Source organism: Cervus canadensis, chromosome 4 (assembly GCF_019320065.1).
Source record: "Cervus canadensis isolate Bull #8, Minnesota chromosome 4, ASM1932006v1, whole genome shotgun sequence".
NCBI lineage: Eukaryota > Metazoa > Chordata > Mammalia > Artiodactyla > Cervidae > Cervus > Cervus canadensis.
In genome coordinates, this window is record NC_057389.1 from 96,499,151 (window position 1) to 96,509,715 (window position 10,565).

At 42.6% G+C, this 10,565-nt stretch overlaps 1 long non-coding RNA gene across 1 annotated transcript; it reads left to right on the forward strand.

Moving 5' to 3' along the window:
- The first annotated feature begins 7,573 nt into the window (after positions 1–7,573).
- On the forward strand, positions 7,574–9,785 carry LOC122439328. The gene is made up of 3 exons (XR_006268844.1): positions 7,574–7,586; positions 9,538–9,539; positions 9,655–9,785. It is a non-coding gene; the product is annotated as an uncharacterized LOC122439328 (long non-coding RNA).
- The last annotated feature ends 780 nt before the right edge of the window (positions 9,786–10,565 follow it).

The window sequence follows — 10,565 nt, forward strand, 5'->3', positions numbered from 1 at the left end:
TTTGTGAATTATAACAACAAAGGTTTGTTTTTTCTCTTATTACACATTTATATTGGATTATATATGGGTTCTGCTCCATATTTTCTGTCTCCATGATTCAGGCTGAAGAAGCAGGCACCATTTGAGATAATAATAGTCATCATGACAGAGAGAAGGAGAACATAAGCAATTAAATTTCCAGACTCACTTGTCTGCCTCACTAGTCATTCAAACCTACTCAAACAAGGAGAGGAGGAAGTGTGACTCTATCATCTGTACAGAAGTTGAAGAGCTAAAATTATTGAGTAAACAGCATTAACAACTAGCACACTTTCTGTGAATCCAGAGGCAGGATATTACATTTTCCTTTCAGTGATTACTACAGAGCACAGGGTCTGGCTGAGATTATGTATAGTTACTGCCAAATAAAAGAAAGACAGGAGGGAGGAAGGAAAAAAAATAAAGAAGGAAGGGGGAAAGGATAAAGTCCTTGACATGTAGAAAATGTTTTAAGAGTTTTTCCAAACCAGCATGAAAATGGAATACAATAGGAGCACTATAAGCTAGCTGCAACTGAATTGACTTTTATTTTTGTCCCTCCCAGTTTTGACTTATAGATTTTTGTCAAACTGAAGCCCACAGCCAGATAGCCCAGAAAAGCACAGCTTGAAAGCCTGAGGTCAGGAGCAAGGTCAGTGCTGGTGGACCTGACTTGCGCAGTCAGAACGGTGGCTGTGCATCAGAGCAAACCTTGGTACAGGTTCAGTGCCAGACTGCTCTTCCCTCCCCCATCCTTGAAACGTGTTCCAGGGACCCAGGGCATGCTCACTTAATGCACAGTGTATCATTTGTGTACCCACATGACGGCTCTGGCATGCTCTGTCTGGGCCAAAATATGTACTCTACTTCTAACATCCCACCTGGATGACAACACAGACCTGCAACCTTGCTTTCATTTCAGTATCACCCTTGAATTATTATATGCAAGTGTCAGAAACCCCACTCAAAATGGTTTTAAAAAGGAGTGCAAGTGGTTACAGATGGTAACCAGATGGTTACAGATGGTGGATCCAGCAGTGTAAACCAATCCTCTGTTTCTCAGCCTGGCTTTTTTCTGTTAGCCTCATTCTCAGACTTGCTGTTCCCCACTGTGTTGTGCTGGCCTATGACCCTAGACTGATGCCAAGAGTATTTTAGGGGTTTGAGAAATAGTTGTGGAATGAATCAATGATGGGCTTAGCATTCCACCTTTATATCCTATATTAGCTTAGCAATTCCATGGAAAATACAGTAAGTGACTCTTTCCAAACCTGTCCTCAGGGTTGACGCTAATTAGTCTGGCCTGGATTTGCATCATGCATTTGTCAGAGTAGGCTAGATTTTGCCGGTTACCAGGTCAATCCTGAAGTCATTTACGGCTCATTCATATTATAGTCCAATGTCTTTGAGGGATGGGGGCATTGCTCTAAGTAGTCACCAAGAAAAGTGTCCAGGCTCCTTCCATTTGGTTACCATTTCAATGTGAGGTTTTATGGTTAACAGGGAAAAGCAAAAGAGAATATCCCATGTGAGAGATGCGTTAGGGTACAGGTCTACAAGTGGCATCCATCACTTCTTTCCAATTCCATTGGCCAGAGCTGGCACAGCAGGAGGATAAAGTAGTCTTGCTACTTGCTACAGATTGCTAAGGGCTATATGACTCCTTGAATTGGTCGCTGACGCCAGGAAGCTCACTGTTCTGATTGGCGAGGTCTAGGTTACACATGTAGCCCTGAGGTCAGAGAAGCAGATCAGCCCATCAAACCCCCTGGGCTGACTGCAAAGGATGCCTGCTTCCCTGCAGGAAAATAAGAGCACATTACTATAAGTGGGGAGGACACTGGGCAAGCACAAATACTGCACAAATAAAGCAACCTAGGTGTTGCTTCTTAACCTTCTTCAGCTTCACTCAGGGCCAGCAGACTCCTTCTGAGCATCCTCACAGGGTCAAGTTGGTAAAAGGTCTCAGAACACTTTGATTTTATTTAAATTATTCTCAAATAAATTTTAGACCTCTATGGTCCAGTTCAGTCACTCAGTCGTGTCTGACTCTTTGTGATCCCATGGACTGCAGTCCACCAGGCTTACCTGTCCATCACCAGTGCTCGGAGCTTGCTGAAACTCATGTCCACTGAGTCGGTGATGCCATCCAACCATCTCATCCTCTGTCTGCCCCTTCTCCTCTCGCCTTCAATCTTTCCCAGCATCAGGCTCTCTTCAAATGAGTCAGTTCTTCACATCAGGTGGCCAAAATATTGGAGTTTCAGCTTCAGCATCAGTCCTTCCAGTGAATATTCAGGACTGATTTCCTTTAGGATTGACTGGTTTGATCTTGCAGTCCAAGGGACTCTCAAGAGTCTTCTCCAACACCACAGTTCAAAAGCATCAATTTTTTGGCACTGTTTCTTTATATATTACTTTATAGTGATCACTCACCTTGATCACTCACCCTGTGGTCCATCAAAATCTAATTTAGTGAGACTATTCGAGGCTTGTTTTCACCACACAGACTCTGCACAGATAAAAAGATTTAGAATAAAATATTGAATACCTAGAAAGTAATATGTATTGTGATTATAAATCTCATGTATATTACTTGTAGAAAGAATTAATCAGCTTTCATTGAGATATGCTACAGTAACAAATAATCCCCCAAATCTCAGCGGCTTATAGCAGCAACAATTTATTTCTCATTCATTGGCAGTGGGCCAACAGGCTCTGTCCTATGTATCTTCACTCCAAATGCAGGCTGAAGGATTAGTCACATTGGGACATACAGTTTACATAGCAAGGAAGACAGGACTAACCAAGCCACACAATGGCTTTTAAAGTGTCTCCTCTGACACTGTCCATGCCACTTGTGTTCACACTCCATTGGTTAAGCAAGTCAATGGCCAAGTTCAATGTCAGGGGAACTGGGTAGTGTACCTGCACCAGAGGGAGGCACTGCAGAGTCACGGTCAACGGGCAGAGACCCCTCACAGGCAAAAGGAGACTAAAAGAGTAGGAACAAAATGGTATCTATGACAAGTACAAAAAATAATATATACTTATCACAACTTCATCATCCAGAGATAAACACTCTTACCTTCTTGGTGGATTTTTTTCAGTGTATATTCCTAGGCACATGTAAACTAACACTCCTGTCTAATCACAATTTGCATGAATCATTCAACATACTCAAAGGCGATCAAAAATAGGTACTCTAACCAACTGGCATTTCAAACCACAGTCAGATGATGTGATCAGCCTCCCCCAGTCGAATCTACACCCTACCACCCCAACAAACCAGTTGCCCAGACCAGCTAACTAATTTGGCTGGCTGTTGTTGCTCAGCAGCTCAATCGTTTCTGACTCTTTGCTACCCCATGGTTGCAGCATGCCAGACGTCCCTGTCCGTCACTATCTCCCAGAGTCTGCTCAAACTCATACCCATTGAGTCGATGATGCCATCCAACCATATCATCCTCTGTCACCCCTTCTCCTCCTGCTCTCAATCTTTCCTAGCATCAGGGTTTTTTTTCCAGTGAGTCAGTTCCTTCATTAGATGACAAAAGTAGTGGAGCTTCAGCATCACTCCTTCCAATGAATATTCAGGGTTGATTTCCTTTAGGATTGACTGGTTTGATCTCCTTGCAGTCCAAGGGACTCTCGAGTCTTCTCCAACACCACAGTTCAAAAGCATCAATTGTTTGGTGCTCAGCTTTCTTTATAGTCCAACTCTCACATCCATACATGACTACTAGAAAAACCATAGCTTTGACTAGACGGACCTTTGTTGACAAAGTAATGTCTCTGCTTTTTAATATGCTGTCAAGGTTGGTCATAGATTTTCTTCCAAGGAGTAAGTGTCTTTTAATTTCATGGCTGCAGTCACCATCTGCAGTGATTTTGGAGCCCAAGAAAATAAAGTCTCTCACTGTTTCCACTGTTTTCCCATCTATTTGCCATGAAGTGATGGGACCAGATGCCATGACCTTAGTTTTTTGAATGTTGAGTTTTAAGCCAACTTTTTCATTCTCCTCTTTCACTTTCATCCAGAGACTCTTCAGTTCCTCTTCACTTTCTGCCATAAGGGTGGTGTCATCTGCATATCTGAGGTTATTGATATTTTTCTGTGTATTCTTGATTCCAGCTTGCGCATCGTCCAGCCCAGCATTTCACATGATGTACTCTGTACATAAGTTAAAAAAGCAGGGTGATAATATACAGCCTTGAAGTACTCCTTTCCCAATTTGGAATCAGTCTGTTGCTTCACGTCTGGTTCTAACTGTTTCTTCTTGATCTGCATATAGGTTTCTCAAGAGGCAGGTCAGGTGGCCTAGTATTCCCATCTCTTTAAGAATTTTCCACAGTTTGTTACTATCCACAGACTCAGAGGCTTTGGCATAGCCAATTTTGCAGGAGAAACAGATTAACTGATATGGTACTGATGGAGTGTGTACTGCATGTCAGATGTCAGTATTTGTTGACTTAATTGTGTTGATTTGATTATGTGAAATGAGTCCAACTGACTTTATAAGTGCAGTATTGTGATTTATAAGAAATATATATATTTGGTCATTCAGATGAACAAAATATATCATGGTTCCTGAATCACAGGTCCCAAAACCCTTGGAACTTTCTGAATGATAAGAGCAACAGGAGCATCTTTAAAATATTTGACTTCTGGCCCTCACTTCCTGAAAACAGAGTCATAGAGGTGAAATGAGTGTCTTGTCATTCATAACAAGCCCCTTTCCATCTCAACTGTGTTTATGTTAATGAGATGAGTTTTGGAAGGCAGCTAAGGATGGGGGCTGCTTGCCAAGGCAACCAACTGGAATAGAGGTCTGGAACTTTCAGCACCACTCCTGATTTCCAAGGAGTGAAGAAGGACTGAAGGTTGAATCAGTCACCAGTAGCCAGTGATTTAATCAACTATGACTGTGCGATGAAGCCTTCGTAAAATCCCAAAAAGTAAGGGGGTTTGGAAAACTTCTAGGTTAGTGAACCAGAACACTTCCCTCTGTGACCACACTTCTCTGTGGAGACAGAAGTTCCTTCATTTAGGACCTCCCCTATGTATCTCTTCATTGGCTTCTGATTTGTATTTTTTAAAATCCTTGGTAATAAACTGACAATCTAGTGAGTAAACAAGTTTCCTGAGTTCTGTGAGCCCTTCAAGCAAATTAATCCAATCCAAGGTGGGAATCATGGCAACCAATGGCCTGGCAGCTAACCAGTCAAAAGTACAGGTAACAAACTAGACAGAATTGGCATCTGAAGCAGAGGGTGTCTTGATGGGACTGAATCCTTAACCTGTGGAATCAGATGCTATTTCTTGATAGACAGTTTCAGAAATGCATTGAGTTGCAGAATATCCAGTTCAAGAATTGCTTAGTGGTGTGGGGAAAACTCCCACCCTCCACACATTGGAATTGGAGTCAAATCCTAAGTGTATTTTTTTCTAAATGATATCTTATTTTTTATTTTATAAGGGTTTCCCTGTGTTGTTAAAAACTTTAAAAAGTTTTCTGTGTTCTAAGAACCTTTAAAAAATTTTTGCAAGCACAATTTTAGTGACCATGTAAAGTTCTATTGTATGGTTATGTCATAATCACTTAACCTAAGTGTTGAATATTTTAAATGCTTCTAATGTGTGATATTTAAATAATAAGCTGCTGCAATCTACATATGTTTGTAAAATAATCTCTTAATAAAAAACTGACTCATTTTCATCGTAGAATATGCAGATAAAATTAAATTTGCCTATAATTTTACCTCCTAGAGACAATCATATGAATATACTTAAATATACACACTTATTTATAAACAAAAGTGAGATCATTTAAAATGAATGTTGTGTGATTTTTTGATTTATCTTCATGCTTGAGTCTCAAGATAAGGGAAGATAACAGGATTTCCTATTTGGAACCAGTCTGTTGTTCCATGTCCAGTTCTAACTGTTGCTTCCTGACCTGCACTACTCCTAATTGTCTCCAAATCTGAGGCCAGTGCCAACTGTAACCTATTGCTTTATTTCCACCATTTCTTATGGCAGAGTAAGAGAAACTTAAAAGAACATTAAAATACAGCAAAATATTGTCCCCATACCTTCATCAAAGGAAAGTACAGGCCAAGAAGATCAGGAGTTCAGAAAGAGCACAGTTCCATGTGATGCCTGCTGAGGCCAAATTTTCAGGATGTTTTCTTCACTCATCTGATGGGGCTTCAGTTAGTATGGCTCCAGTTGCCAGAAACTGGCTGATCTGGCTTAACTGTGGTCACACTTCTAAAGCCTCCATTCTCCCTGTTGTTCGGTTTCTTGGCCCTCTTCTCTCTCTCAGGGCCTCTCCCTCCACATGGTCTTAACAGTAGGCTTTCCAACAAGAAAGCTCGACTTTTTACATTCAGTTCTCAAGAGTGCGAACGTAGAAAGGACTTTTTCAGACTCAGAACTGTCACTGGCCCAGAGTCACCTCTGACTTATTCTATTAATATTAGTTAAAACAAGTCACAGGCCCAGCCCACATTCTGAGGAAAGGGACTGCATAAGGATCTGCGTGCTGAGACGTGTGATTCATTGGATTTTTAAAATGAGTCTGTACCTCCTAAGAATTCTCAGAAATATGCCAGCAGGGTTATTTCACTTAGAAATTAAAGGAAGTGGAGAAAGGGGACCCTAGAGAAGAGGAAAACATGGAGTCATTTGGATAACACACCAAGAACATGAAAAATGGCCCAGCACCTGGAAGTTGCCACAGAGGCTACAATGTTCCTAACTGAATACAAACAACTTCTGTTGAATACAATAATCAGGCAAGGCAACCCCATGAATATGAAGCAAAGTTATGACCGACCTAGATAGCATATTAAAAAGCAGAGACATTTCTTTGCCAACAAAGGTCCGTCTCGTCAAGGCTATGGTTTTTCCAGTGGTCATGTATGGATGTGAGAGTTGGACTGTGAAGAAAGCTGAGCATTGAAAAATTGATGCTTTTGAGCTGTGGTGTTGGAGAAGACTCTTGAGAGTCCCTTGGACTGTAAGGAGATCCAACCAGTCCATCCTAAAGGAGATCAGTCCTGGGTGTTCATTGGAAGGACTGATGCTGAAGCTGAAACTCCAGTACTTTGGCCACCTCATGTGAAGAGTTGACTCATTGGAAAAGACCCTGATGCTGGGAGGGATTGGGGGCAGGAGGAGAAGAGGACGACAGAGGATGAGATGGCTGGATGGCATCACCAACTCGATGGACGTGAGTTTGAGTAAACTCCGGGAGTTGGTGATGGACAGGGAGGCCTGGCGTGCTGTGATTCATGGGGTCACAAAGAGTCAGACACAACTGAGCAACTGAACTGAACACAGAGAAAATCACACAATCATACAAATACCAACAGCACAATCTTAGGATCTCTGAGAGACTACTGATTGTTTACTAATGACAAGTCTAAACTTCTCTGTTCCTCCTATCTCCTAAGTCAATGTTATTAAGAATCACCACATTGTCCCTGCACCCAGTCTACAACTGATCTTTATTCCCCAAGATGCTCCTTAGGACCATCCAGCACAAGCCCACATTCTACAGGTCCCTCCCAACTCCCACAGTCCTTCTAGATTGTGTGCTCTCCCTTTGCTGTAGACTATCTCTGACTGTATATTCCTGGTGGTCTTTGACTGGTAGGCTTTGACACCATTTATTCATTCATTCATTCATTTTAACACTATTTACTGTCTGTCCATATACTTATTCCTTTCTTCCACGGGTTTCAGACCTGCCCCAGCCTCCCAGGGCCTGATTCCATTTCCAGCACTCTGACCCCATATAACTAAATCAGTTAAATTGATTCTTTCTGGGATGCAGAAGTTCTGTCTTAGCACTGGCCCCAGAAAACCATGAAAAGATATGTCCTCATGTGTCAGCAGGTTAAAAAGGAAGAGCTTCATCAAATCTCACAGCCTTCTGGACCCTTCCCTTCTCTTGTAGGTCTGCTTTCCTGCCTTTGCAACATATCTTATCACCTCTCAGAGGTAGACTGGGCTGTGTAACTTACTGACCTCACCTATCAGGTCATGGGTCAGCCTCTTCTCCTTGTATCCCCAGTCAGGGACAGGGCCCAGCCCTGATCTTGGATGCTCTGATGGAATCTCTCAAGAAGTTATGGGGGAGTGACTGCTAAATTCAGTTAGGAAAGCAAAGAGTAGAGCTTAGGGTCAATGCCAAATCCTACCAGTGGTCTGAGAAGAGGATGAAGTCAACATGGATGGCTGGAAATAGGCTGAAGTCCAGAAGAGGTCATTCTGACCACCATTGCTGAGAACCATTCCATATTCCAGCCATGGTCGACACTTTACATAACTTCCCTCTAAGCTTTTGTTTCCAGGAGTCTCAAGACCATCCTAGAACTCACAAGACTCAATACCAGGTTATATTCATAAGCTAAGGTTTATTACAGCAAAAGACAAAGAGTAAAAGCAAAATGAAAAAGACATGCATCAGATAAGGTCCAGTAAGGTTAGGCTCAGGCTTCCAAGTCCTTCCCCCACTGGGACCACATAGGACACAGTTTTCTCTGTAGCAGAGAACTAAGACCTGTGTGAAGTATCTCTGCCCAGGAAAGCTCACTCAAGTCTTCAGATCCAGATTCTTACAGAGAGCTGGTCACCTAGGCACATCCTGCTCTGACAACCAAAACTCAGGTTTCTAGAGAGGAAACCAGATACATCAGCAGCCTTGATGCTTGCACCGAAAAATTCTGGATGGTACGTTTCAGAAATGCCCCACTGATCCAGCCATACACAGCATCATTAATCAGTAGCAAACAAACAAAAAAAGATTCTGAGGGCCACATTCCCAGGAATTGACCAAGGGTCAATCTTGAATCTAGGCTCCCCTGAGGATATACAAGGACTGAGCAACTAGACCTGCTGCATTAATTCTTTGCTCACAGCTTCATAATGAGCTTGCACGTGGGGATTGCTAGCCTTTACAGAGGAGGAAACTGAGGCTCGGGGATACAAAATGACAAACTGGGGCAGGGACTTGAACCCAGGACTGTGTGGGAGGGAAAAGTCGTGTCTGACTCTTTGCGACCCCATGGACTATACAGTCCATGGAATTCTCCAGGCCAGAATACTGGAGTGGGTAGCCTTTCCCTTCTCCAGGGGATCTTCCCAACCCAGGGATCAAACCCAGGTCTCCAGCATTGCAGGCAGATTCTTTACCTGCTAGCCACAAGGGAAGCCCAAGAATACTGGAGTGGGTAGTGTACCCCTTCTCCAGTGGATCTCCCCAACCCAGGAATCAGACTGTGTTGCAGGTGGATTCTTTACCAACTGAGCTATCAGGGTGTGGGAGGGAAGATATATATTATTAGTAAGCAAGGACTCTAAGACTAGGTAGGTCTGGGTCCCCAGAATGATTCTGCCACTAAACCCCAATATTGTCACAGGCAATTTCAGCCCAACTGTATAACAAAAGCAAAAATGATAGCTCTCTCAGAGAACCATCGCTAGCATTGCCTGAAATAAGGCAGGAGATGTGCTTAGCACAGTTCACAGCACACCTTGAGTGATGTGTAAACTTGAATGTCCCAGACTGCAGTGATGAGGAGGCACAACCTGACTCCAGCCAGAAGCACAAAAACTGCTCTAAGTGAAAGGTTGTTGCTGAACGATAAGAGGCCTGGATTCTTTGCCTCCGGAGGAGACGGATTCAATCTGGGGTCAGAGACGAGGCTGGATCACTCAGAGCTTTTGTGTAATAAGGTTTTATTAAAGTATAAAGGAGATAGAGAAAGCTTCTGACATAGGGATCAGAAGGGGGCAGAAAGTGCCCCCCTGCTAGTCTTCAGCTGGATGTATATAACTAGCAGTCTGTTAATGAAAAGAAAGGAATGTCTTAAAACTCAGAATGGCACCAGGCCCCTCACCCATAAATTGCATTTTGTGATAATCCTGTCACCAGATGATTCATCCCAGGCCATAAAACGATTGACTTGAATCTTGTAGAAGGGCAGATTACCGTACAAATAGTCTTGTTTACATAGATTAGGGGAACAATATCTGAGTTTAACATACAAGTTTGTCAAGTAGGTTCTGAGCCATTTGGTGGAACTTGAAGACAGAGTCTGGGGTATATTAACATGGTTTAAGACAAATATTTCCATAAGAAAAAATGTATTGGTTAACTCAAGGTTTGAGAATAGTCAGCTTCAGGTGAAACCAGGTGTCATAGCAACACAGCATTTTAAAAGAAACTTCCTTTTATCTTTCTGGCTTACTTCACTCTGTATAATGGGCTCCAGTTTCATCCATCTCATTAGAACTTTTAAATTTGTATAGAGAAGGAAAAAAATATCTCCAGTTTGTTTCCTCCTGCTGCTTAAGAGAGATAAAAGTGTCTGGCACTTGCAACCCATTTCCTCCATTTGGAGACCCCTGGCCTTCCTGCCTGTTACCCTCTCATAAGCAAAGCGGCAAGAGGTGCACTTTCAGTCCAAAGAGGCTGCTGCAGCTCAGCTTAGAAACACTATGGCCCTCACATCCCCTGGACTCTTCCTTGCTC